General features: G+C 54.0%; 1 protein-coding gene and 1 pseudogene across 1 annotated transcript in view; one reads left to right on the top strand and one right to left on the bottom strand.

The window, feature by feature from the left end:
• The window catches only part of Nek6 (NIMA related kinase 6), a 67599-nt gene extending 45021 nt beyond the window's left edge, over positions 1–22578 (bottom strand). The window contains exon 1 of the mRNA XM_070013361.1: positions 22471–22578. The gene's annotated coding sequence lies outside the window, so the exon portion shown is untranslated. The remainder of the gene's footprint in view (positions 1–22470) is intronic.
• On the top strand, positions 12228–12404 carry LOC138822368 (U2 spliceosomal RNA; annotated as a pseudogene).
• Positions 22579–24197: the final 1619 nt, after the last annotated feature.

Raw genomic sequence — 24197 nt, 5'->3', positions numbered from 1 at the left:
GAGGAAACTGAGGCAGGAGTGGAGCAGAGAGACATGCAATGGTTTGTTCATCGCACCCGGGGACGGGCTCCTACCTGTGGCAGGACCAGCGTCTGCTCAATGGGCTCCTCGTCTGGCGAGGACAGTGTCACCAACCCAGAGTTATAATCCCCTGTGACCATGGCATTGCACACCAGAGTGTGGAAACAGAAGAAGGTCTGGTTGGTCTGCTAGGGACAGTGGAAGTGTTTCCTCAGAACAGGAAGCAGCTGTGCGCCTAGAAGCAGGGGTGGGCTCTCTAGGCAGAAGGCACGGCACGTGCAAAGGCCCTGAGGCGAGGCCAGTACCCAGCTTTGAGTTGGAGGGAAGAGTCCCACATGATGGCAGTGGCATTGGGGTCTGCAGATGGGAGGGAGCCTTGGGAAGTAAAATCGGCATGGGCTCGTGGCTGACAACCTGCACAAACCGGTACAGAATCCAGAGACAAAGCTGGAGCATGGCTTTTTGTTTCTTCATAGCACCCCCCTTGCCACAATACCATCCCCAGGAATGGCGTCACTCATTGGTCTGTGTAATGAATGAAAGACTGCAGCAGCTTCCCTCTTCCCAGAGACAAACACACACACTTGGCTGCCCGCCAAGATGCCAGGTCACCTCAGGAGCCCTGTGCCCACCATGGGGGGGGGGAACACAGGATCCTCTGACTTATCAGGGAGTATTTATGAATACCTCCTGCACACCAGGCCCGGGAACGACCCCCTAAAGGTGGCTATACACTCTGACTCATCTCTTGGCCCTGGGTCCTGATTTGGGCAGGGCTTGAATGTCCGTCATACTACACAGGAGGCGGGGGTGGGGGTGGGGGCTGGGAGAGGCTGGGGTCCAGATACGAGCTCAAGATCACTGCACTGGGATGCGAATCTGGAAATGTCTAACCACAAAGCCTTTGCCAAAAGAGATAAGAACGCCTTGGGGAACAAAAAGGCCGGGGATTCCTCCTTCCTGCCCACAGGCTGCCCTTTATCCACAGAAGAGGCACCTGATGGGGGAGTCCTGCTGGAACAGGGGACTCTGTCAATAGCAGGAAGGGTGTTCTCCTGCCCCAAGCAGCCAGGCCAGGGCCGGATCTTGACCCTTCACTGTCCCGGCTGATGCCACGGGAGGAAGCCGATGGCCTGTGTTCCAAACAAGCCAGAGTGCGGACCATTCTGCTGGCCAAGTCATGCACGACACATAAGCAAGTGTAGATGGAGAGGCTCTGGAGTTGGGGCCCTGTTCTTCTCCTGAGCCTTGGGGTCCAGTCAGGGGTGTGTGTGGGTCACCTGCCCCCACAGTGCAGCCTCATCTTCGAGGTGGGCGCTCATGGTGTGGCCCCACTGGGATGCCAGCTGGCTGCAGGACCTGCAGGGCTGCTCCTGTCCTCATCCTCTAGGTCCCCAGCACTGGGTGAGCCATGACCCCATAAAACTCATGTTTGCCTAGAACCTGTGAATGTGATCTTCTATCTGGAAGCACTGATAACCTCTGACTTATGATGAGTTCTGTAGAAATCGACGTTGAACTTTGATCTTTTCCTAGGCCCGCCACGGAAGGAGATTGAGACGCTGGGAGGCAGCAACCACGAGGCCAGGAGGGGAGCCACTGGTCACCCAGGGGCAACCAGGATGAGCTGCAGGCTTGCTGGATTAAATACATTTCTGGATTCCGGTATTTTCTATCGACAGTGGGCTTATCGGGACATAACCCACTGTAAGTCACAAGGCTGTCAGGTATAAGCAAGCTTATTTGAAGCCCTGCAGGATTTACAGCAGACCCCAATCCAATGACTAGGATCTTTGTAAGAGGGAAGGTTGGCTGGGGAATGTTGGCTCACATCTATATCCTAGCCAAGGCTGGGATTGGGAGGATCACAGTTCACGACCAGCCCAGGCACAAAAGCTCCTTGTGAATCCAGAGCTGAACGTAGAGGCATGCGCCTGTCATCTAAGCTACTTTGTAGGTGGAGGTGGGGAGGATTAAGGTTCCTGACCAGCTCCACAAAGGAAAGCTAGATGTGGTAGCATGCCTGCGATCTCAGCAATGTTGGGAAGCACACTGTGGCTCAGGTGCACACCGGGATGGGAAAGCACTAGCAAGCATGAGGCCCTGAGTTCAGATCACAATACCACTACCAAAGAAATGAATGAATGAATGAATGACTAAATAAAGAAAAGGGCAGGTTGGATACACACACACACACACACACAGGGCACACAAGAGCAATGCGCACAATGATCGCAAGATGGCATCCACCCGAGATGAGAAAGGTGCAGAGCAGACTCTCAAGTCTCCAGAAGGATCCACACCAGCATCGCCTGGCCCCCTGACACCTGGCCTCCAGGACTGGGAGCAAATGAGTTCCTGTTGTTTGAAGTCACTCGGTTTGTGGCCATAGGAAGCCAATACCCCTGGGCAGCGCCTGTGCGCGCGTGACTGTGACTGGCTGCGGTGGCGGCAGCAGGGTCTCCCGCGGGCTCCGTGGCTGCCTGTCTGTGGAGGAGACAGCACCGAGGCTCCCAGCCTGGGGATTTTGCAGGCCTGTCAAATAAACTTCCCCCCAAATCTGAAGATAGACACAAGACTGCCAACTTATTTTTTTTTTCTTCTTCTTCTTTTGGCATCTGAAATAAAATTTCCATCTAGGATCACCATTCTTTGTAAGAGAAAGGCCCCTTCACATCAGAAAGTAAGGAATTCCAGGCTGATCCTGTTTTCTCATTTTACTAGCGTTGGTGGGAACGCCACTGCCCTATGCCGGGGCCCAGAGAATTCCAGCCACTAGGCTGGAGATTTCTTTGGATCATTTCTTCTCCCCTCCTCCAAGCGTGATCAGTACATAATAGAGAACCTGTGGCTGGGGCCGTCAGCCCGGCCTGAGGGAGGGTGTACCTGGGCCCTTCAATAAGGGGAAAAGAAAATGAAAATGGAAAGCAGCAAAGAGAGAGAGCCTTGGTCCTTCTCATGAAAAGAACGAGCACTTAGGAAATTACGCAACGTGCAGACGTGACGGGCCAGCGACTCCAGCTCTCTCCGGTCACCTCATAAAGCCACGCCTGGCGGATGAGTGAGAGGCCAGATGCCTGGCGCTTGGGATGGCTCTTTCGACACACGTGGCCCCAGTGGCCTGCTGACCCAATGGACGATGGTCAGTGTGTGCTTCAAGAGCGCCGCACCCACGTCTGCCCTACAGTAACGGGGGGGGGGGGGGGCGTGTGCTGGAGCGCCACGTGCTGAGTGTCGCATCTGGGGTAAGTTGGAAGTGTGTTCCGTGTCAGGATGCTGGAGACAGGCTCAGCCACATGCTCGGACTGCTGGCGGGGCTGGGCCGGGCTCCACAGGCAGTGAGCTACCACAGATGATAAGCCTGCCGCCACCGCCGCTGCCTTCCTCTGGCCAGAGTCCACTTCCCCCTCCCCTCCTGTGTGCGCTGGCCGGGGGTGGGGGGCAGGGTGGGCCCTGCTCTCAGAACGCCAGGAAGCATACGCTTTTTCTGGGCTGAATGCCCAGATTCCTGGAGGAGTCACAGGACACACTTTTGGTGAGCAGATCCAAAGACACAGCATGGACTAGAAGTTTCTCTGGGCAGTGTAATCCTGCAGGGATGTAGACAGGCACACCTGGAATTTCAGTCTCAAAGCCAGACAGGCAAGAGTCCCAGCAGGACCCAGACATGCAGGGGCTCCAAGCCTGCCACTGCAGGACGCGTCCACTGGGGCCCCCTGGGGTCTTTGTGAGAAAACAGGGGGTTAGTGCATTCCGCCACCATGTGCAACACAACTCCTGGCATGCTCAGAGTCGGGCATGTTGGAGGGACCAGAGACACAAGTGGTCCTGCTCTGCAGGAGACAGATGGTGACATGGACAGACATCACCACTCAAGAGTCGTCAACACCACCAGGTAGAGAGAATAGGGAAGGGGGCAGTTGGGAAATTATATCCTGTCACGTAGCCAATTAATTAGCAAACATAATGGACATGCAACAGAGAAATAGGGTTCACCTGGCTATGCCCCCCTCCCCCCACCACGGCACCTTGGGGTGAGCATGCCAGCAAGAAGAAAACGAACTGGCTGTAGGGGGAGTGAGTGCAGGTTTGGGGATAACCACATTTCCGAATGGTCACAGAGGGAGAGCCCCAGTCCTGTGAGATCCCAGAAAACTCCTTGCTCTTTCTTGGCAGGACTTCTGTCCCATGTTAGCCCACCAAAGGGGGTCCAGCCTTCAAAAACATCATGCCCCAGGCTAGCCCACAGAAAAGGGAGCAAGTCTCCTGATTCTCAGTGCCACCCATTCTCTCAGCAGTAAGACTGTTCTAACAGGTGAGTGCTCACTCTGCCCTTCTGCCCCATATCTAATGTGGCCTTGGTGCTGCTGGGCACCCTGACTCTGGTCAACCCAGTCATGGGGAGCCAATGACTCCAGCCTACCCCAGCACACAAGCTACAAGAAGCTCTAAGCATCACCCCCTGAGTTCTCTGGACCAAGACAGGAAATAATCCTGAGAAGACTGGGGCTCAGGCACGGTGACAACACAGCAGGCTCCCCAGGGAAGCACGCCAGGCCCACAGCTCTAGTGGATGGATGCGACACCCTGGCATCCATAGCAGGCGACCAGCACGGCTGGGCCTGGGCTGCCGTGCTCCCATTAAATCTGGCTTCTCTCAACTCCAGGAATCAAAACAGCTTCTCTGACTTGGGGGCGGGGGGAAGGGGGGAATGACACTCAGAAATCCGGATTTAGGGAAAATAACACATCCGTGGCACTTTTTTTTTCCCTTCCCCGTGAGCTTTACATATTTTATCATTTATTCTCACATTGTCCCAGGCACGCTGGTAGGCGTCGGCCTTGTTTTTCACAGGAAAGCTGTGAGAAAGGCTGAGAGTGTGGAGGTGAGGGGCCTCCCACCCGACATGACACCCGGAGAGGGGGGACGGCAGCTCCTGGGGTGGGGAGCGGGGGAGTTAGGCCCAGCCTCAGCCAGGGGCTGAGCTGCAGAGGCATTTCATACCGGAGTCTCCCCTCCATCTCCCTCATGGCCTCCGGAAGCACCTTCCTAAACCCCCATTTGACCACCAGCTGGCCCTCAGTGACATTTAAGGCTTCCAGATCACTTGGCCACTGGGGCTGAGCACCTGAAGTGCCAGGGTGGCCGATGCCAGGGGGCTTTGTCACGTACCACACAGGCTCTAAAGGGCATCTGACTTGTCCTGCAGCCCCGGGTTCCACAGCACTTGGAGGCCTCAGGCCCCACCTGCATTGCTAATTGTCACTGATCCCAGAGGATGCCCGCTCAGAAGTTCCAGAGGAAGTGGATATAGGTTGGCTCCCTGCTCCAAGACCTCTGAGTTGTGGGTACATTTTAAAAATGGGACTGACGGGGCTGGGTACCAGGGGCTGAGGACTATAATCCTAGCTACTGAGGAGGCTGAGATCTGAAGTCGCAGATTGAAGCCAGCCCAAGCAGACAAATCCGAGAGACACTTAGTTCCAAGTGATCAGAAAAATACTGCAAATAGAGGTGTGGTTTCAAGTGGTAGAATATCAGTCTTCAACAAAAAAGCTGAGGAAGAGCGTGAGGCCCTGAGTTCAAGTCCCAGTACTGGCACACACACCAAAGAAGGACTAGGGGGAAATAACTAGCACGTATAAACAAATGCCAACGAGGAAACTGATGGAACAGTAATAATAGCACTAGGAGTCCTTGTGGTTTAAGGAGGCTCATGCTTACATTTTAGCACTAGCATGCTATTAGGAGAGCCAGCATGTGTGCAGGGTTCACTGGGTGCCTGGGCACACTCTATGGACCCGCAGGAGGCCCCACAGCTCAGGCTGAGTCACTAGACACTCAGCAGCCCAAGTCCATTACTACTCTGCGATGTTTCCTCTGTTTACTTCTGGCAGAGGTGAGGATTGCACTCAGGGTCTTGCAATGTGCCTTAGGCAGGCAACCTACTCCCCGAGCCCACCTTTAGCCCATTCATGGCTTTTCTTGGTCTCGCCTCTCTCTTAGCTTCTTCTGTGGCTCTTGCTGGCCTTCAACCCACTCTGTCCAACACTGATGCCATGAACCAAGAAAATCATAGAGCCAAGAGCACAGAGTCCTTCTTGACCAGCAGGACCCGGGCCCCATGACACACACCCAGCCACCCATGGAGAAAGGCTCCTTCAAACCTAAGTGTTGCAGCCACGGAGCATTCTCTCTAACCCGTGGCCTCGCACAGGTCTCTCCCGGCGGGGACAGCTGCTTCAGGCTACCCATCCCACCCCACCCCACCCCTTAGGCTACCCGACCTATCCCAGCCCCGACCTCTGTGTTCCAGCCTTTGCCCAGCACCTCTTCCACCCTAACTAGACGACCTCAATCTGCCCCAAATGCCTATCACCACAGGACAGAGACCAGGTCTCCACCCTCGACAGAATCCCCACAGTGGCACAGCACATGAACTACAGCATTACTGCCACGAGACCAGGTTCCATCTGTTAGGTGACCTGTTTACCCCTAGAAGTGTCCTGGGCCTATGCCCCTGTGTCTCAGCCACCGCTATGGGAACAAGGCAGCCATGATCAATCTATCAGTGCTGGACTGGAGATGAAAGTTACTGGCCCCTCCCTTGCAAATGAGCACGCAGGATACAAGCTGAGCCCCTACTGCCCTCCTTCATTCTTTGGGTCCCAGGGTCCCAGAAATTCTGGCAGGTCTACAGATCGAATGTCCTGGGCTGGCATTCTCATCTAGCAACCTTAAAGAGAGTCTAGGGGGCTGGGAAGGTGGCTCAGTGGTAGAGAGTTTGCCTTGCATGCATGAGGCCCTGGGTTGGATTCCTTAGCACCACATAAACAGAAAAGGCTGGAAGTGGCGCTGTGGCTCAAGTGGTAGAGCGCTAGCCTTGAGCTGAAGAGCTGAGAGACAGCGCCCAGGCCCAGAGTTCAAGCCCCACAACAGACAAAAAAAAAAAAAAAGAGTCTGGTGTCAGCTCACTTGCTTGTGGAAGGAATAGTAGCCTTGGGGTGAGACAGGCTAGGTGGGTAACAGGACTGGGAAGCCTGGCTCTGCCATTTCTGGGAACCCCCAGAAGGGGCAGTCCTAGTTCTCTAAGAAAATGGATAAGCCGGGCGCTGGTGGCTCACGCCTGTAATCCTAGCTACTCAGGAGGCTGAGATCTGAGGATCGCGGTTCAAAGCCAGCCCGGGCAGGAAAGACCGTGAGACTCCTATCTCCAATAAACCACCAGAAAACCGGAAGTGGCGCTGTAGCTCAAGTGGTAGAGCGCTCGCCTTGAGCTGAAGAGCTGAGGAACAGCGCCCAGGCCCAGAGTTCAAGCCCCACGACCGACCAAAAAAAAAAAAAGAAAAAGAAAATGGATAGATCAGGGTTCACACCCCAGGGCCACCATTTGTAAGCTGTATGTCCAGAATCACGTTTCTGGGCAGCCTGAGTCTCTCCTGCTACATTTGAAAATGGGCTCAGTGAGGGGCATAGGCAGCAAGTACCCCATAAATGCTGAGTCCCTCCTTCCCCCTACTCTGTACTTAGCAGGGCTGAGATGCGTAGGAGACAGGTCCTGGGTATGGGTCCCCCTCCCCTCAGAAAGGTGAAGTCAGGCAGGGGTTGGACAGGCGCTTTCTTGAGCAGCCTAGAATCTTTACCACCCAAACAACCAACCAACCATTTGTCAGAGTTTTCTCTCATTCGCAAGCTCTCTTATCTCCCGTCCCTCCCCCTCTAGGCGAAACTGCTTGGCAGCCAATCCTGCCTCTGTCCCCAAGGCGGTTCCAAAGGGCCCATCTTGTCCTGCAGAAGTGATGGCGGTAATTCCATTAATGGGAAGTGAGACAAATGGTACCCTGTGCCCAGAGTGTAGGAGGCAAGACGGAGCGGGGCCCCGGGGGGAGGCGAGTGTTGCTGAGCGCGCCCTCCTTTGGGGCCTTATTAGGTCTTGAAAGAGCCACGGCACTTGCTAAAACCTGCTTTTGCTAGCAGAAGCCTCGTTTTACAAATATCCAACAACAAAAGCGGGTAAATGGGAGGAAGGCCCTGAAGACTCAGCTCCTGCACTGCTGCGAGGCGGCTGGGCGTTCAGAGCCGGGGTTCTCTGCCTCCCCGACTCCCCCCTTTAAATAAATGGGCCTAAACGTCCACCCGCCAGCCACAATGCGAATAGAGTGGGCTGCTCCTCCGCTGTTCAGGGACTGTCTGCCCACAGTGGGGTGGGACAGCTCTGCAGACATTTGCTTTTAAAAGGCTTGTCTGTTCCAGATGCCATAAAAGCCTAGGAGGTTCGCAGACAGCCTCGGGAGGGGCTGGACAGACATTCCCCTCCCCCCCTTCGGATACCTGCCACATCCCCAAGATGTCATCTCCCCCACCTGCCCCAGGTGGTCTGTGGCATCCCCCAAGGTGTTTTCACTGTGCAGTGGGCAAAAAGGCTCACAGCCCTTCCTTTCCCCAGGTTGGGAATCAAGCCACAGAATGCTCCTTTAGGCCTCAGTTTGTCCAAATGGAAACTGAAGTGGAAGTGAGGTTGGTATGGAGGCGTCATGGTCTACAGGACAGACGGCAAGGGACCCGGAGTCAGTCACATCACCTGGGGCTGACTCCTGCAAGTGGTAACACCTCTTTGGGCGGCAGACCATGTGCTCTGGGACCAAAGGCTTGGGTTCAAATCCTGACTTAGCAGTGACCTTACTATGTGCCACTGACTGGACAACCAAGTCAACCTTTTAAGTCATCTGCAAAACAGAACTACTAGACTAGTCTCACCAGGCCACAAAAGGGGCCCATTGTCACTGTGTCCAAGCCAGTCCCACCCAGGCTGGCCACAGGAATGGTGGCCATTAGCTAAGCAACTGTGAGCCTTGGCTGAGTGTGACAAGTAGGGAAATCATTTCCTTGAAGACACATGGAGAAAGCAAAGCCACCAAGAGCCCTTAGCAACCCGGGCCTTCCATAGAAGGCAGGATGTTAAACCCTCAGCCACTGTCCTTTGGGGAAGAAAGAGATCAACCCCCCGTCCACAGGCAGCAGGCTAACCCACACCCAAGTCCCCATGGATGCTGCCTTCCCCTCTGACGCTTGCCTGGTGCTCTGTGCAGTGGCCGGACTGACCCCTTGTTTATGAGCCAGAATGCCAGCTCCGTGAGGACAGAGACTTTGTCCCCATGTCTTTGAACATCAGATAACTGATGATTCATCAAGAGGGAGGAGGAAATCGTGGGCCTGGGCTGAATGACTCCCCACACGTACCCAGTGACCCCAGGAGGGCTCCTGGGTACCCCAGAGGCAGCACAGCATCACCGGTCAGTACAGCGTCACTGCTGCTTAGTGCCTGCTCCACACCTTTGAACTGGGAGCACGCTCACTGACACACACTCAAAAAACGTGCCCAGGGACACGAACCGATGTCACTCCACACTTTACAAAACTCAGGTCCCCCAGGGACTCAAGAGACACAGCCAGAAAAAGGCAGAGGTGTGACTCATCCATAACATCTGCCCCCAACACTCTCTCTCTCTCTCTCTCTCTCTCTCTCTCTCTCTCTCTCTCTCTCTCTCTCTCTCTCTCTCTCACACACACACACACACACACACACACACACATACACACACACCAAAAACGATGCTTCTGGGCATGCAGAAAGTACTAGCCTTTCAGTCAGTGGACTTGGGTTCAAATCGACTTATCAACTGTGTGGCTTATAGCTTAGGACCAGGACTTTCTTCTCTGAGCTTTTCTTATCCTCATCTGAAAGACAGAGCCAGCCTGGAGTGGTGAGGATCATGACAAAGCCAGGCCCCTGCTGCACAGGAAGTATAAGTAAGCTTTACTTCCCTCTCTTAACTCTCTCATCATGCTTTGGTGACCATGCATCTAGTCTAGATGGCTGCCTATCCTGTCCTGATCTCAGGGCTGGGACCGGTGTGGGCAGCTGGTGGAATCCGAGCTCCCTGCCCTCTCTACCCTCCAGGGCAGCACCTGCTCGAGGCTCTTCCCAAGCAAGCGCCTCCTGCTCATCTGATGTCTGACCCTCCTCAAGCCTAGGACAGGAAGTCTGGGGGGTTTTCAGTGCAACAGTACCCAGCCACAATGAGACAGTCCAAGTTTGTGGTATATATGTGGCACAAGAGGCCCAGGGTAGGAAGGGAAATGTACAGCGTAAGTGACAGGGTCGCCCCTGGGCCAGTGGCCTGCTGAACAGCAGAACTTGCCTCCCAGCAGGATCTGCCCCAACCCACGTAGAAAACTGATCGTGAGTCCTGCTCAGCTGGATGCACAATCACGGGGAGTGGCCTCATTCTTTAGGGCTGGCCAGGGAACAACACAGTCACACTGGCCTGAGCGCAGGGTGCCGTGCCCAGTGTTTGCTGTGCTGACAGCCCTTGTGTTACCGTTGAATGGGTTTTTGAGTGAAGTCTGGTGGAAACATGGAGTGCTGTGGAGTCTGGAGCCTCAGCTCAGGTGTCCCCAACACCTCTGCAACTCAGATGCCCATGTGGGAGGGTTGGGGTCAGGTACACCCCTACAGTGAGTGACAGGGTGGGGCTCAGGACTTACCTGTGAGATGTGTCTCCCGAGTGTCTCTGTACTCAGGAGCATGACATGAAAGACCAATCATGGCGGGTGGTAAGAGGGATTGCCAGGGAGAGGGAAAACCAGTTTCCTGACCCATCTTGTTTTCTGAGCAAGAGAACCTGCATTTTGATTTGACTCTGGGCCCCACAAATTATCTTGCATTTTCCTGATCCTCTGACACCCTCCCCCGCCCCCATCACCAGCTGTGGGGAGATGGAGACAACCCTACATCTCTGCAGAAGTAGAAGGAAGACACCACAGGGTGTGAGACTGTCCCCATCTGAGAGGTTCCTGGACAGCCCCACACGGAGGAGAAGGGGGTATATTTGTTGAACTTCTATGGCTCTTTCATATGCCCCATATCCTTGAGCCCTGGTGGAGCACTCAGGATGCCCGGTGTTAAGAGAAACAGGACAAAGGGAGCTTGCTGGTTTTGGGGAACAGCTGGATCCCAAAGGCAGGGGCACTGGAGTCAGCCCTGGGAGATGAACAGGAGCCGAGCTGGTAAGCTGAGGACTCATGACTTCATCCACCAGCTCCTACCCTGTTCCTCAGACTGCTACAGGGACAAGTGAGACCAAGCAAAGGTGGGGAGGGGACAGGACCCTCACGGTGGCAGAGTCTACAGCGAGTTCCCTCAGTGACTGCAGAACTATAATGGAAAGAAGGGTGGAGCGTTGGGAACCACCATGTCCTGTGTGGGACAACTGGACATCAGGCTGCAGTGGCTCCTCCCATCCCTCCCTGCCCTCCTGCTTCCCATACGCCATCACGAATGACCACCTCCCAGCCCAACGGTCACTCCTTGTGGCTTCTGCTCCTACCTGACACTTTACAGACCTCACTGTCTCTTCCTGTGATGTCCAAAGTCCAGTAGGTAGGGAGCAAGGGGAGCCCAGATGTGACCTGTCACCCATAGAGCAAAATGACATAGCAATTAAGGGCTTGGGAGGCTGGCACTGGTGGTTCATGCCTGAAATTCTAGCTACTTGGAAAGCTCCGATCAGGAGCACTGTAGTCTGAGGTTACCCAGACTAAAAAATTTCAGAGAACCCCCCCCTCTTTCAGTCATAGATGGGAGTGGTGGCACACGCCTGTCATCCTAGTTAGGAGGGAGGCTGAGATTGGGGAGATCACAGTTCCAGGCCAGCCTGGTCAGAGAGGTCCATGGCACTCTTATCTCAATGAAGGTAGCTGGGTATAGTGGTGCGTGTTGGTCATCCAAGCTCGTTTACTTTACCAAAAGTAAACGGAACATGATCCAGACACATTCCTAGACGTGAAGTGAGACTCTATCTCAAAAATAACCAGTATAGCTAGGTACCAGTGGCTCAAAGCCATAATCCTTACTAGTCAGGAGACTGGGACTTGGAGAATCAAGTTTCAAAGTTAGCCTCTGCCAAAAAAAAAAAATCCTTTAGACTCCATCTCCAGTTAACTAGAAAAAGCTGGAGCTGTGGCTTAAGTGGCAGGTGACAGTCCCTACCAAGAGTGAGCAAGCCAGGCAAGCATGAAGCCCTGAGTTCAAGCCATAGTATCGACACAAAAGGAATGGAGCCATAGCTCAACAGTAGAACACCTGAGTCGCAAAGCATGAGGTGCTGAGTTCAAACCCTAAAACGAATCAGCCAAAAAAAAAATCATTTCTTATTCTGTTTGACTAAGATCAAGTACAGTATTTGTTGTTATCAGTTTCATATCTGATGTGTCCACTATCTGAGGACAATATATCACATTAAGATGGTCTTAGAGCTGGCTCTGTCCATTCCACACATAAAGTAGATACTGCAGTACTTCTGGGAATAGTGAACCAAAAAACGAAGAGCTGAGGACCCAGAGTCAGTTCAGCCGGGGCTCGATCCTTGGCCCCTCCCCAGCTGTAGGCAGATCATGGGCTGGCTGTGGAACTCAGCTTCCTGCCTTTAATGTGGCATTAGTAAGAGTGCCATCCTCTTGGGGGGCATTGATGAAATGATGTCAGCGAAGGGGAGGGCTTACAGAAAAGTACTCAATAATTGTCAGCTATGCCCTGGGCCCCAAAACATCACATGAGAATTCCCGGCATCACCTGCCACATCTCAGGATGGCGAGGATCCGCTCCTTCCTTCCTTCCTCCCTTCCTTCCTTCCTTCCTCCCTTCCTTTCTTCCTTCCCAGCACTGAGCATATCTGCTCCCAGACGCCCCTCTCCCCGCATTGTTACAGCGCATCAGCCCATAAATATTTAAACAACATGTCATCAGATTATTATAACATATGATCTATAGCACTGATGTGCTGCAGTCCTGTGCATTTGGGCTTCGCTTTCAGAATATCGAGACATAAAATATTTATGTATTTAGGCAACCACGAGATCTCACATTCTGTCTCAAAATGCTGGGTGGTGGCAAGACGCTGAACTGAGATGCGATGTGTGAAGGGGGATGCCTTGTTCTCACATCGGTTCCTGGGGCATCTGGATTGTTTCTAGATCATTCCGGGGATGCTATCACGTGGCTTGTGAACATTGACTGACTGGATTTTTCATAGAGGGCTAGGAAGAAAAGAATTCATCAAACTACTGCAGGCTGTGCCATTTTTCTACCTGTCTCTATAGGTCTACACACAGTAGGTGTGCAGCAAATATCCAGGGGGAAATGACTGGATTCCCTCTTAGCTCAGGCTAAGCCACTGTGTGGTTGGCACAGAGCAGGGATTTGATAACAAGTGAATCCTATTTGAGTCCATCCTCTAGGCCCAGCTTTAGGCTGGCATGACTGGGGCCTGGTGTGCACTGCTGGATATATGGTCATCAAAGGGATTGCTAGGTAAAATTGTCACCAGATAAAAAAACTTAATTAGTTGATCAATTAATGTGGGATAATGACTTGCTATCAGCTGGTCTGCATTACACTGTACATGACCCTTCTCCTGAGAAATGCAGGCTCTCCAGTAACCTGTAGTGAGTGGGAAAAGGGCTTTTCTGTGTAATTAAGTATCTCCACGGCTAACATTAGCACATCCCAGTGACCATATGTCCTGGAATTTGCAGCGTGAGGGATTTCAAAGATGTCATCCCATCAACAATCTGAGCATCCAAACCTCTCTGATCCCAACAGCCAAACTGCATCTTCCTAAACACCTCTCCTGTCCCCAAATGGAGTGTCCTAAGCACTTTCTCAGACCGCTGCCCGCCGAGGCACCAGGAAGCACTCTCCTTGGGTTTCACTACAGATGACTGATCCAGGGTTGTGCAAAGAACAGTTGTTAGCTTGGATGACAAGTATTTTCTTCACGTGTTTTCCAGGACAGGAGGGCAGGGATGTCCTTTGATCCTGTGTTCCCCACCCCCAACCCCGTCTCAGCCTCTGGTGGCCAGCAGCCCCTTGCAGACTAGCTCTGTGAGCTTGGACACAAGTCTTGCTCATGTTGGCGATCCTAGCGTCCAGTCCACGGGTGGCACAGGACCCATTGCCCGTTCTTCCTCGGAGAAACCACAAGTGCCATTCTGTCTCCACCAGGCAGGCCCCAAAAGCAGCTGTCCCCACTCCTGTTCCCAGCCTCCCCACTCCTGTTCCCAGCCTCCGCACAGACAAAAATCCAGTCCTCATTTCCTCTGGGGCCAGCTGAGCAGGCTGGCATTGAACACAAACACAAAGGGCCACTCAAGCTCCTAGGAGAGCTGAACAAAGGAAATGGCCTCTGAGCTAGGACTGTCCAGCACACACTTGGGGTCCTGGGTAACTAAGTCTAGGCTGGTCTCACTGACCCACGAAAGCCCTGGGGGACAGGAAGGTTGGCTCCATCTCCACCCACTGCTTCTCACCATGGATCCTTCTTTCCCCCGAGGATCTCGCCCTCTGGACATCCACCCCCGAGTCCCCCCCCCACACCAGCAACGAACCTGCTTCTTCTTACAACACCAAGTTCCTGCTATCTGGGCTAGGGTAGAATTGGGGGGCGGGGAGTCCTGCTCAAGGGCTGAATCACAGCATCTGTGCCCTGTGTCGCTCTGGAGAGTTGAATCGCTTCTCCTTCCCCAGACAACCTCACAAAGGATCCACTTTCCAAGCCACACTGTGTGCTACACAGAAAATGCAACCTTAGGGCTGGGGGGGGGGAGGTGCCAATGGGGGGAGCAGGTTTAGGGTACACAAGGCCTTGGTTTCAATTCCCATTATGAAAAAAAACTACAGCTTTAAGAGAGTAACCACCTGCTCCAACTCTCCAAACCCTCCTGCACAGACCTCAAGAGTCATCTCTGCAAAGAAGGGGTACAGGAAGGAGCCCCCATAACTCTGGACTTGTCAGCCCTTCCACACTTAGGTTCCACCCACAGGTTGAATATCTCCCTCAGCTGAGCCCAGGTGTGCTCAGATTTTGGAGTCCCTATGATTTGGGAATATTTATATATACTTTATTAGCTGAACGTCCCTAATGTGAAAATCTGAAATGCTATAAAGTCTGAAGATTTTGAGCATTATGTCAACATGTTGGTGCTCAGAGAGTGCCAGATAATTAACTGAGCTCCTACTATGTGCCAGGTGCCAGGTTGAGAGCCGAGGATGAGGCTGTGGCCACCGGACACGGGTCGGCCTTTGGAGTGTGTGTTCTGGTCTGGAAGCTGACAGCATCGCAGCACAGGGTCTTGGCAGCACAGGGTCTTGGCACATGCTGCTCTGTCCAGGTGCCTGGGAGGCCCCGGGCCTGGCCCCACCTCCCCATGACCCAAAGCGGACACTTTCTCCCACTCTCCAGAGCAGCCCCCAGGGGGTCTCCACACTGCCTTCATGGTAACAGTAACAAGGGCTAGACATCCAGCCTCAGTTTACTCATCTGTAAACTGGGTGTACTGACATCCATGCCATAGAACTGTTGGGTGAATAAAGTGAATTCATGGATGGAGAAAAGTTGGACGAGGCCATGACCCAGCCGGGGCCTGGCACAGAGGAGCCACAAAAAGGATCAAAACCTGCGGAGTGGAGGAAGCTCTTGGCCTCACACGAGGTCCCAGGCCCCACGCCAGAGCCCACCTGCCCTGAAGCCCCCTGTCCCTCACCTCTCATTCTGAGGCCTCTGCAGAACTTCATGATTCCCTCTACTTCTCCAGAGACTGAGTCTCAGAGATGCCCCGTGTAGGGTCCTTAACACTCACAAAGGGGGTAGAAACACGGCTTCCATCCCTGCCGGGGGGGAGGGCACAGGGTAGGGCAAGGGTCTTCATGCCCCGCTGAGTACCTGCCCGACCCACAACACTGGGATGGCTTCTAGGATGCCCAGGAGGGAGAATGGCCAACACTATGGCCGATGTGGGCAGCTCAGGTTAAAAGTCCACTAAGTCCACTTCCTGACAGTGAACGCTGCTTCTCCCTCCACTCCATCTGCCACGATACGGACTGCCTTGACTGGAGAGGTGCGAGAGTTAGGGGGCTGACACCCCAGCCTCCTCTCTGGGCTTCATCCGTACAAGGGGAGCAAAGCAACCTAAATTAAACCTTTCTTTTCTCTTCAGTGCTGAGGACTGAACTCAGGACATCACACACACGCTAGGTAAGGGCTTTGCCACTGAACCACATCCCTTGCACAAAGTTTTTAAAGTCCCAAGGTTGGGGTATACAATTACTTATCACCCCAAGAAAAAAACCCAAGTCTGAGCCCTCGCCCCTCCCCTGTGACCACAGTCTGCTTTCTGTCTGCCCTCTGCTCCCCACTGCCCCCGCCCAGGCTTCTCCAGCCTGGACATTTCCTGTAAGTGGCTTTTCTTAAAATGACTCCTGAGCAATCCTCCTGTGTAAACAGGTGAGGCTGCCCCTCCCGCCTCTGGAGCTCCAGGCCCTGTCCTCTCTTGAGAGGCCTTGAGCCAGGGCCCTGGCTAATTCCAGGCCCCTTCCTTCCAGGATCCAGATCCTCATGTGAGTTTGTAAAGCAGATCAGCCCACACGAGACTCCTGAAATTTCCTGCTCGTCTTCCCGATAAGCCAGCAGAGGCTGGACTGCGAGGCTGGCACACAATGACTACCAGGACTGAATGTCCACACCACTGCTGGGACCTCACTGGACATGAAATGATTGTGTGTGGGGAGGGGGGGTCTCTCAGGCAGGAGCCAGGCCAGTCCTATCAGAAGCCACCTTCCCTTCAGAAGACAAGGGCTGCTCCTGGCCCTAAGGCACAGCTAGGACCGAGGGCACCCCAAAGGCCTAAGGGGGAGACGCGAACACCCGTGGACTCCCCAGGCCGCACTGTGTGATCCTACATGAGGCCTGGCAGAGAGGGAGAGACCATGACAGCCGTTCCTGTCAGTGCAGAGCAGGCCACGCTGTGTAAATAATTAACAAAACATCTGCCTTGCTTCACAACACGCCGGGGCTGACACGCTCCGACCTCCTGAGACGTCCAGCCTACACGAGAACCAGGGCCTCGGGGCCTCGCCAGGATCAGCAAATGCTCATTTCCAAACCTTTCCCGGAGATGCCAGAGGGCACTTCAATCCTACCTCTTTTCAAACCGCCATTTCCTTCCCTTCTGTGTGTGTGTGTGTGTGTGTGTGTGTGTGTGTCCTAGTCACAGAATGGTGCCTTGGAGGCACCTGGAGGAGGGGGGGGGGTCCTAGGATCCCTCACTAGCTTTAGTCCTCAATGCAGGGTGGGATGCTCCCAGCACAGCCTGTGTTCCCAGCATGACCCTGGGGAGAGTCCACTGGGATGAAATGCTTTCTCGTCATTTCGGGGAGCATCTGCCCATCACAAGGTGCAGAGAACTTTGCATGTACTATTTCCTTGGGTTTCTTCCCTCAAACCTTACAAGGCTATGATAGTGTCCCAGGTGGAGAAACTGAGGCTGGGAACAAGAAATGAGTTGCTCACAAGTGGGGAGGTCTGAGGGGGACTTGGGCGTCATCACACTAGTGGCAAAGCTCAGGTTCTTGACATGGTGCTGAGTATCTTGTCTTCTCAGGGCTTTTGGTTCTTTTCTGTAAAAATGGGTCTGGTGCTGGTGGCTCACGCCTGTAATCCTAGCTACTCAGGAGGCTGAGATCTGAGGATCATGATTCAAAGCCAGCCTGGGCAGGAAAGTCCATGAGACTCTTATTTCCAATAAACCACCAGAAAACAGGAAGTGGCGCTGTGGCTCAAGTAGTACAGTGCTCACCTTGAGCTGAAGAGCTGAGGGACAGCGCCCAGGCCCAGAGTTCAAGCCCCATGACTGGCAAAAAAAAAAAAAAAAAAAAGGGCACCTGGGGGAGATGGCAAGAGTCATTTAATCCCAAGGTCCTCCAAAAAGTGACCCCCATTTTTATACGATGTTCCTTTCTGGGTAGTAAGGCCACGGAATTGCCTGTTCCAGCCTGGGCTGAGCAGAGCTGAAGGTCACTAGTAAAGTACCTGCCTCCCACTGAAGGCTTTTTCCCAGAAACCCTCAGTTTGAAAGGGTTTGAGGACAAAGGGTACAGGCAAGGCATTGGACAAAGGGGTCGTGAATGAATTCCAACTCTGCCCACCACCACCTGCGGGATGAATTCCAGCAGCCCCAACCACAACAGGACAGGGAGTCCCACTAAACAAAGCTCCGAGCGCCTGATTCCGAAGACTGAGGGTTAAACATTTGGGAGAAAAGCAAGCTCTGCAGGCAACTTCCCGCCCCCTTCCCCTGTCAGAATTCCTTCACACTCTGTGGAATTCCTACACAAAGCCCCCTTTTTATTTTCCATGTCACCATCATGCAGATGTCTAAGAGAAAGAAAGAACAGAGAAAGAAAGAACAGCAGCGGGTGGATGAAGGCCGCTGTATTCACGCACTTCAGCCCCACCTCCAATTCTGACCACCCCCCACCTTCAATTCTGACCCCCCCATTCATGTGCCCATCTTCAAAGCCCAGGTCCAGGGGTAGTGGACGGCAGGTTTAGGGTGGCCAGCAGGTTTAGGGACTGCTATGCTCCTACCGAGTAAAGCCAAGAAGCCTGGCTACAAGACTGGCATCTTTTCCATCAGACCACCCTCGAAGTTACCTGTGGAAAAATCCAGAACCAGAGTGGAGCCTGTGTATGTGGATGTTTTCACATAAGCAAGTCCTGTTAGAGAGACAGGTGTCAAAACTCTAGATCACACTCTTACACAGGAAATGACAGCACCAACTGACGTGCTCCGATGTGGCGTCTGTGTGGACATCGGGTCTGAAAAGGCCATTGGTTTACTTCAGGCTTGGCTAAAAGATGGAGCTGTGTGTGTGTCACCCAATTCAAGACAGGAATCGGAGAAGTGGCCAGGTCTGGTTTTTTTCTTTTTCAACTAACATTTTCCCAGATTTTCTCTACCATTTATGCAGGCCTCAGAGATGAAGACAGACAAACACCAAGGCCACCATGGCCTCAGCGGTCAGCTGCTAGTCTGGCCCATCCACTACCCACTCACTGCAAAGTCCTTCTCAGACATCTAGAGGTGCGCAGACAGCCTCCTGGCTCCAAGGGAACCCTGTTCCCCAGAGCTTCAAGCTCCCAGGTGACAGCCTAAAGAAACTTCCAGAGCACATACGTTTTGTTTCCTAAAAATGATGTCAGCAAAAAAAAAAAAAAAAAAAGTAAGAAAGAAAGAAAAATAAAAGATAAAATTGTGGAAAACAAGGCCTATTTTTACCTCCCCAAATCACAAGCCAGACGGGAGAGAAATCCATCAATGCCAGAAATATGGCTGAGCCTTCGCAGAAGATCTATTATTTCACACCTCAAATTAACGCATCTCGGAGCAATTTGCAAATGTTCATCAATTTGCACAACATCCTTGGGAGGAAGAGAGGGAGACCTCTTTTCAATAGCAGAGGACACGCACGGGGGCCCGGCCCAGCACACGCAGGTCCACACACAACACACCTCACCAGCACAGGGGCACAGAAAGCGTGATAGCAAGGGAAATGACTGTGGGAAAGGGACAGCCTTGGACTGAAATGACAGGTGGCCGGAAGCCTTCACAGAAATGATCACGTTGCCAGATGCTCAGAACAGAGAGTAAAGCCCTGTGCATCCAAATACACCCCCAGCATTGGCATATGGAGTTCTTCCTGGGACAGAGTCTGGTGGTTTTGCTCCCCCCGGTATCTAGTCTTGGATGATTAACCAGTATCCTCCACCCTCCACCTCTCTGGCTTGGTCCTCCTCCAAGAAGAGGAAGAAAATAGGATTCTTGCTTTTGACAATCGTTTTGACACGTTTCTTATGAAATCAATCCTTAGCCTTTGAAGAGGAGAGACAAACTATGAACTTCAGCCCCTTCTCTCTGGTGGCTCTGGCCCTGAGCATGGGGTCAATGGTACCAGAGGTGCAGGACTGGACAAGGAAGGCTGGCGGCCTCCAGGAAGCCCTCTCCCACCAGGCTGGAGCTCAGCCTGTCCTCCAGGAACTTAGCCTGCCATCAATCCCTTGGCTTTGCAGCATATCAGAAGAGGAAAGCAGAGAAAGGAACTCGATGTGGTTCAAAGGTAAGAACTTCAACCCTGGATCAGATATGGGTTCAAATCCTAACTTTGCCATCTGCTAGCTATGACCCTGCTTAGTTTAGTTGGTTAACCTGTCAGTAGGAGGATTACAGGCTCTTTGCTGAGGCAAACCTGGGTTCAAATCCGGGGGTTACTGCTAATGATGCACTCCCTCCATCCTCCGGTTTCACCTCTGAGCGCTGGTGAGTGGAAGCAGTAAAGTAATCCATTTGAAGCTTTCTGCACCACTCCTGACACATGGCATATGCTCAATAAATGGGCACCTTCAGTCATAGTGCTACTTCAACATCTCGGTGACTCAGTTTCTCATCTGTTAAATGGAGGTAACTCCTGTCTCATGGTGAGAATTAATCACCTCCATGTGTGTTCAAGTCTCCAGCCCCAAACCCGCGCACCTTAGAAAATCAATGTCATGTCCTGGAGACAATGGAACAAGGAAGGGCTGCAAAGGAAGGCGAGTGACCCAGGATTTGGTGGCTATCCTCTCTCCCTTGCCCCAGGATGCAGGCTTGATTGACCTCTCTGTGCCTCTGTTTCAAACTAAAGGTCACTTTCTGCAGCAGCAAACCACGGGGAGGGTTACCCCAGGGACCCCAAAAATGTCTCCTCCGCCTTTTCTCCTCCTTCCTTGCTCAATCTCATCAGAAATGCCACCTGGTAAAGCCAGGAAGTCCATTTCTGGAAACCTGAACAGCTCTAAATCCAGACCAACCTGGACGTTACTGAAGTGTGAGACTTGCTTTCTGTGGAAAGAGAAATTACTTTTTTAGTCATTTCCGAAGCAGACGGGACGCAGAGGCTGAGGAACCACAGGGACCATTTTAAATCCTGAGCCTTTTCTTCTGGGAAGTTAGGCAAGAACCTTCCCAAATGTTTGCTGTGGGGCTCTCTGCCAGGGAGTGACTCACTCCAGGCTCCCCACAGGCATATTTTATTTGGGGGTGGGGGATCTAAGAGGGGCCTGGGCCTGATGGAGGAGGGGAGGGAGAAGAGTTCCAGCAAACCCAGAAGGGCATTTTTCTTTCTTTTTCACTTCATTTTTAGGGACCAAAAAAAAGAGAGAGTGAGAATGTGGGTCATTTTTGTTTTTGATGTCCAAAGTTCACTAGTAAGTGCTTCAAGTGGGAAGCTTCCTGCCCCTTTCAATAAAAAAAAAATGTTTCTGCCATTAGTGGCCCGGGGTTTTGAAAGAGCCTCTGCCTCCATGGTCTGCCTGGACACACCAGACTCCAGAAATGACTTGCCTTGCCTGCCCGCCCCGCACCTCCCTCAGATAGGCAAGTTGGGTTTTCAAAGTCCAGAAGAAAGAATCAAGCAGCACTCACGTTTCTAAAGTTTCCTTAAGGCCATCAAGACTTTTAACTGCAAAGATTGTGAACATTTCACACACACACACACACACACACACACACACACACACACACACACACACACACACACACACACACACACACACAGAGTCAGTCAGTCAAAAACAGCCTGGACAGCCCTCAGGAGAGTGGTATCTCAAGCTGGCTGTGCTCCACCGGTTTCTGATTTGGGGGCTCACACTGGAACCCAGGCGTGGTACAAATAAATCAGGTCAATATTGTCTTCTTAGCAGGACAGGCAGTCCACACCGTGTCTGGGGACCCTGGGGTCTGAACCCCCAAGCCTGCTGATAGCATCAAAGTCCGGCCTGGGTAGAGAGACCCAAGAACAAAGCCAGGGAACCCAGAGGGCATTTGGGAAAACTGAACACAAGTCCTCCAGTGCCCACAGGAGATGCCCAGCACAGCCCCCACCCAGCCTGCATGGCTGCCACGCTCTGAGCTCCAAGGATTCCACCCGTGCCAGGCCCAGCCACGACCCTCACCAGGCCGAGCAGTCCTCCACAGCGCCCTGGCACGGGGGTCGGTGCCCGGTGGGCGGGGGGGGGAGGGGCAGCAATGGACGCCCTCGTGTACAGGCTGCACACGCATTTGCACACTTCTGCCCTCACGGCTCCCACGTGGGCACACTCAGACACGTGGGCACACACAAACTCCCTGAGACCCACACGGGGCCCGCGCTTGGCACACACCGGTTGGTCCACCGTAAACTCTCCACAAACGGACACAAGGGCGCCGTGTCCGTCTCCCCCCCCCCCCCCCGTTCCCTCCCCCCCAATCCACGCCGAACGACCCCGCCGGCCCCGCCGGTGCTGCCCGGCGCACCCCGCCGCCGCCGCAGGGACAACTCGGCCTCCGAGGCCGCGGACCCCCTCGGCCCCCGCGCGTCCACGCGCGTGCCTGCCGCGCGCGCTCCCCGGCCTCCCGGACACGCGCCCGCGCGCACGCCGGCCCGCGGGGGTGGAGGGGGGAGGCTGGCGACCCCCGCGCTCCTCCCGCGGCCCGCGCCGACCCCCGGCCCCGAGCCCCGGCCCCCGGCCACTCACCGGCTCGGCTGCCGGCGGAGGACGGCGCGCGGGCAGCGGGTGTCCGGCCAGAGCGCGGGTCCCACACGAGTTGGCGGCGCCGCGGCCACTCGCTCCGTCCGCCAGGCTCCGCCGCCGCCCGCGCGCCCCCGCGCGCCGCCCGCCCCTCCCCGCGCGGGGCCGCGCCGCCCTCTGCGCTCGCTCGCTCGTGCGCGCGCCCGCCACGCAGGCTGCGGGGGGGGGGGGGAGGGGGCGCTGCGCTCGTCCACGCGGCACCGTGGGTTTCTGCTCCAGCAGTGACCCTACCCCCTCCCCGCTCCCCATTTCAAAGGTGGGGAGACTGAGGCCCAGATTAGTCCCATGGAGATTGGCCCATTCACCAGCCCTTGCCGTGTGCCAGCTGAGTGACCGCTCGTGTGGCCCAGGCCCTGCTCCCTGCCCTCTGTTCTCGGCTCCCCTTCCTCCAAGGGACCCACACACACACTCCCCAAAAGGGGGGCCGCTGGCTGGGTCAGCGTTTCCACGCCTGCGGCTTCTCCTGCATATTGGGCCCTGTGCTGTGCGCCCCAGGTCTGCCTAGAACCAAGGTCGCTGACCTCGGCCAGCTGCCAGGGTGGCCACGGTGCTGGGCTGGACAGCAGGTCGATGCCCACCGAATGAGGCGCTTCGGCACACTGCGATCCTGAAGAGGGAGGCCACAGCCTGGAGATGGGTGCCAGGCCCACCCCTTAGGCCTCTGATAATCAAAGCGGCATCATGCTACCCTGCGCCCGCTTCACACATGGAGTTAATGAGGCTTTCAGAAGTAGCTCAGGAGCGCGCATCCTTCGGCTCAGGATCACCCAGGTAATGTGCGTGGTTGAGCTGAAGCGTAGGCCTGTCCACTGGGCAGCCTGGCCTTGCCTGGGGGAATGCAGTACTCTGAGCTACGGGTGTATGAAGCAGGAAGCAGCTGGCCCCAAAGGACGGAAATGCAGATACCAGAACCTAAAGGGGGATATGGCTCACCCTGGGAATTGTTTGCTCATTCAGTTGAGGATCTGTGATCCCCTTACCTCACACGATAGACATATATTACAACAGATCCTCAGAGCTCGCACCTGTAATCCCAGCTACTTGAGGAGGTGGAGATTGTGAGGATCATGGTGTGAGGCCAGCCCTTAGCCAAAAGCATGACCTTATCTGGGGGGTTAGGGGAGGGGGAGTAAAAAAGGGGTTCAAACCCTCAGTACAGCCTAAATAAATAGATCAATAAATAAAACCACTGAGAAGTGAAACACAAGAAATAAATATTGCACAAATAACAGAAATAGGTCTAAGATAGTGCCTGGCAGCATGACTGGGGATCAATCATAGGGGCCTTACTGGTGCCACACACAGTTCATTTATTCCGTGTGTCTCTGAGCATCTCCTAGAGGTGCCATTCAGGCATTCCAGGCCAGTATGACCAGGGTGGGGTGGGGCAGAAGACACTGGAGGTGAGTTTGGGGGAGAAAATCCAATGGTACAGAAGGGAGAAGGCCACTCTGGTGAGAGAACTTGGAGGGAGCTGAGAGTGACTAGGAGCCTGCTGTGTGCTGACCGGGTCCCATGCTCTAAGAACCATCCTACTAAGCTGCACAGCAGCTCAGAAGTAGCATCAGACCCTTGGAAGGGGGGGTGGGGGTGGGAGGTGGGAGTGGGGATGGGGGGGGTGTTAGTATTATGCTCACCTTTGGTTCTCGGCTCCACCCAGACCTGGAGTGGTC

The sequence above is a fragment of the Dipodomys merriami genome, unplaced genomic scaffold (assembly GCF_024711535.1).
Source record: "Dipodomys merriami isolate MVZ:Mamm:240054 unplaced genomic scaffold, mDipMer1.0.p SCAF_11, whole genome shotgun sequence".
Taxonomy (NCBI): domain Eukaryota; kingdom Metazoa; phylum Chordata; class Mammalia; order Rodentia; family Heteromyidae; genus Dipodomys; species Dipodomys merriami.
This window is presented reverse-complemented; position numbering and strand designations above follow the sequence as displayed.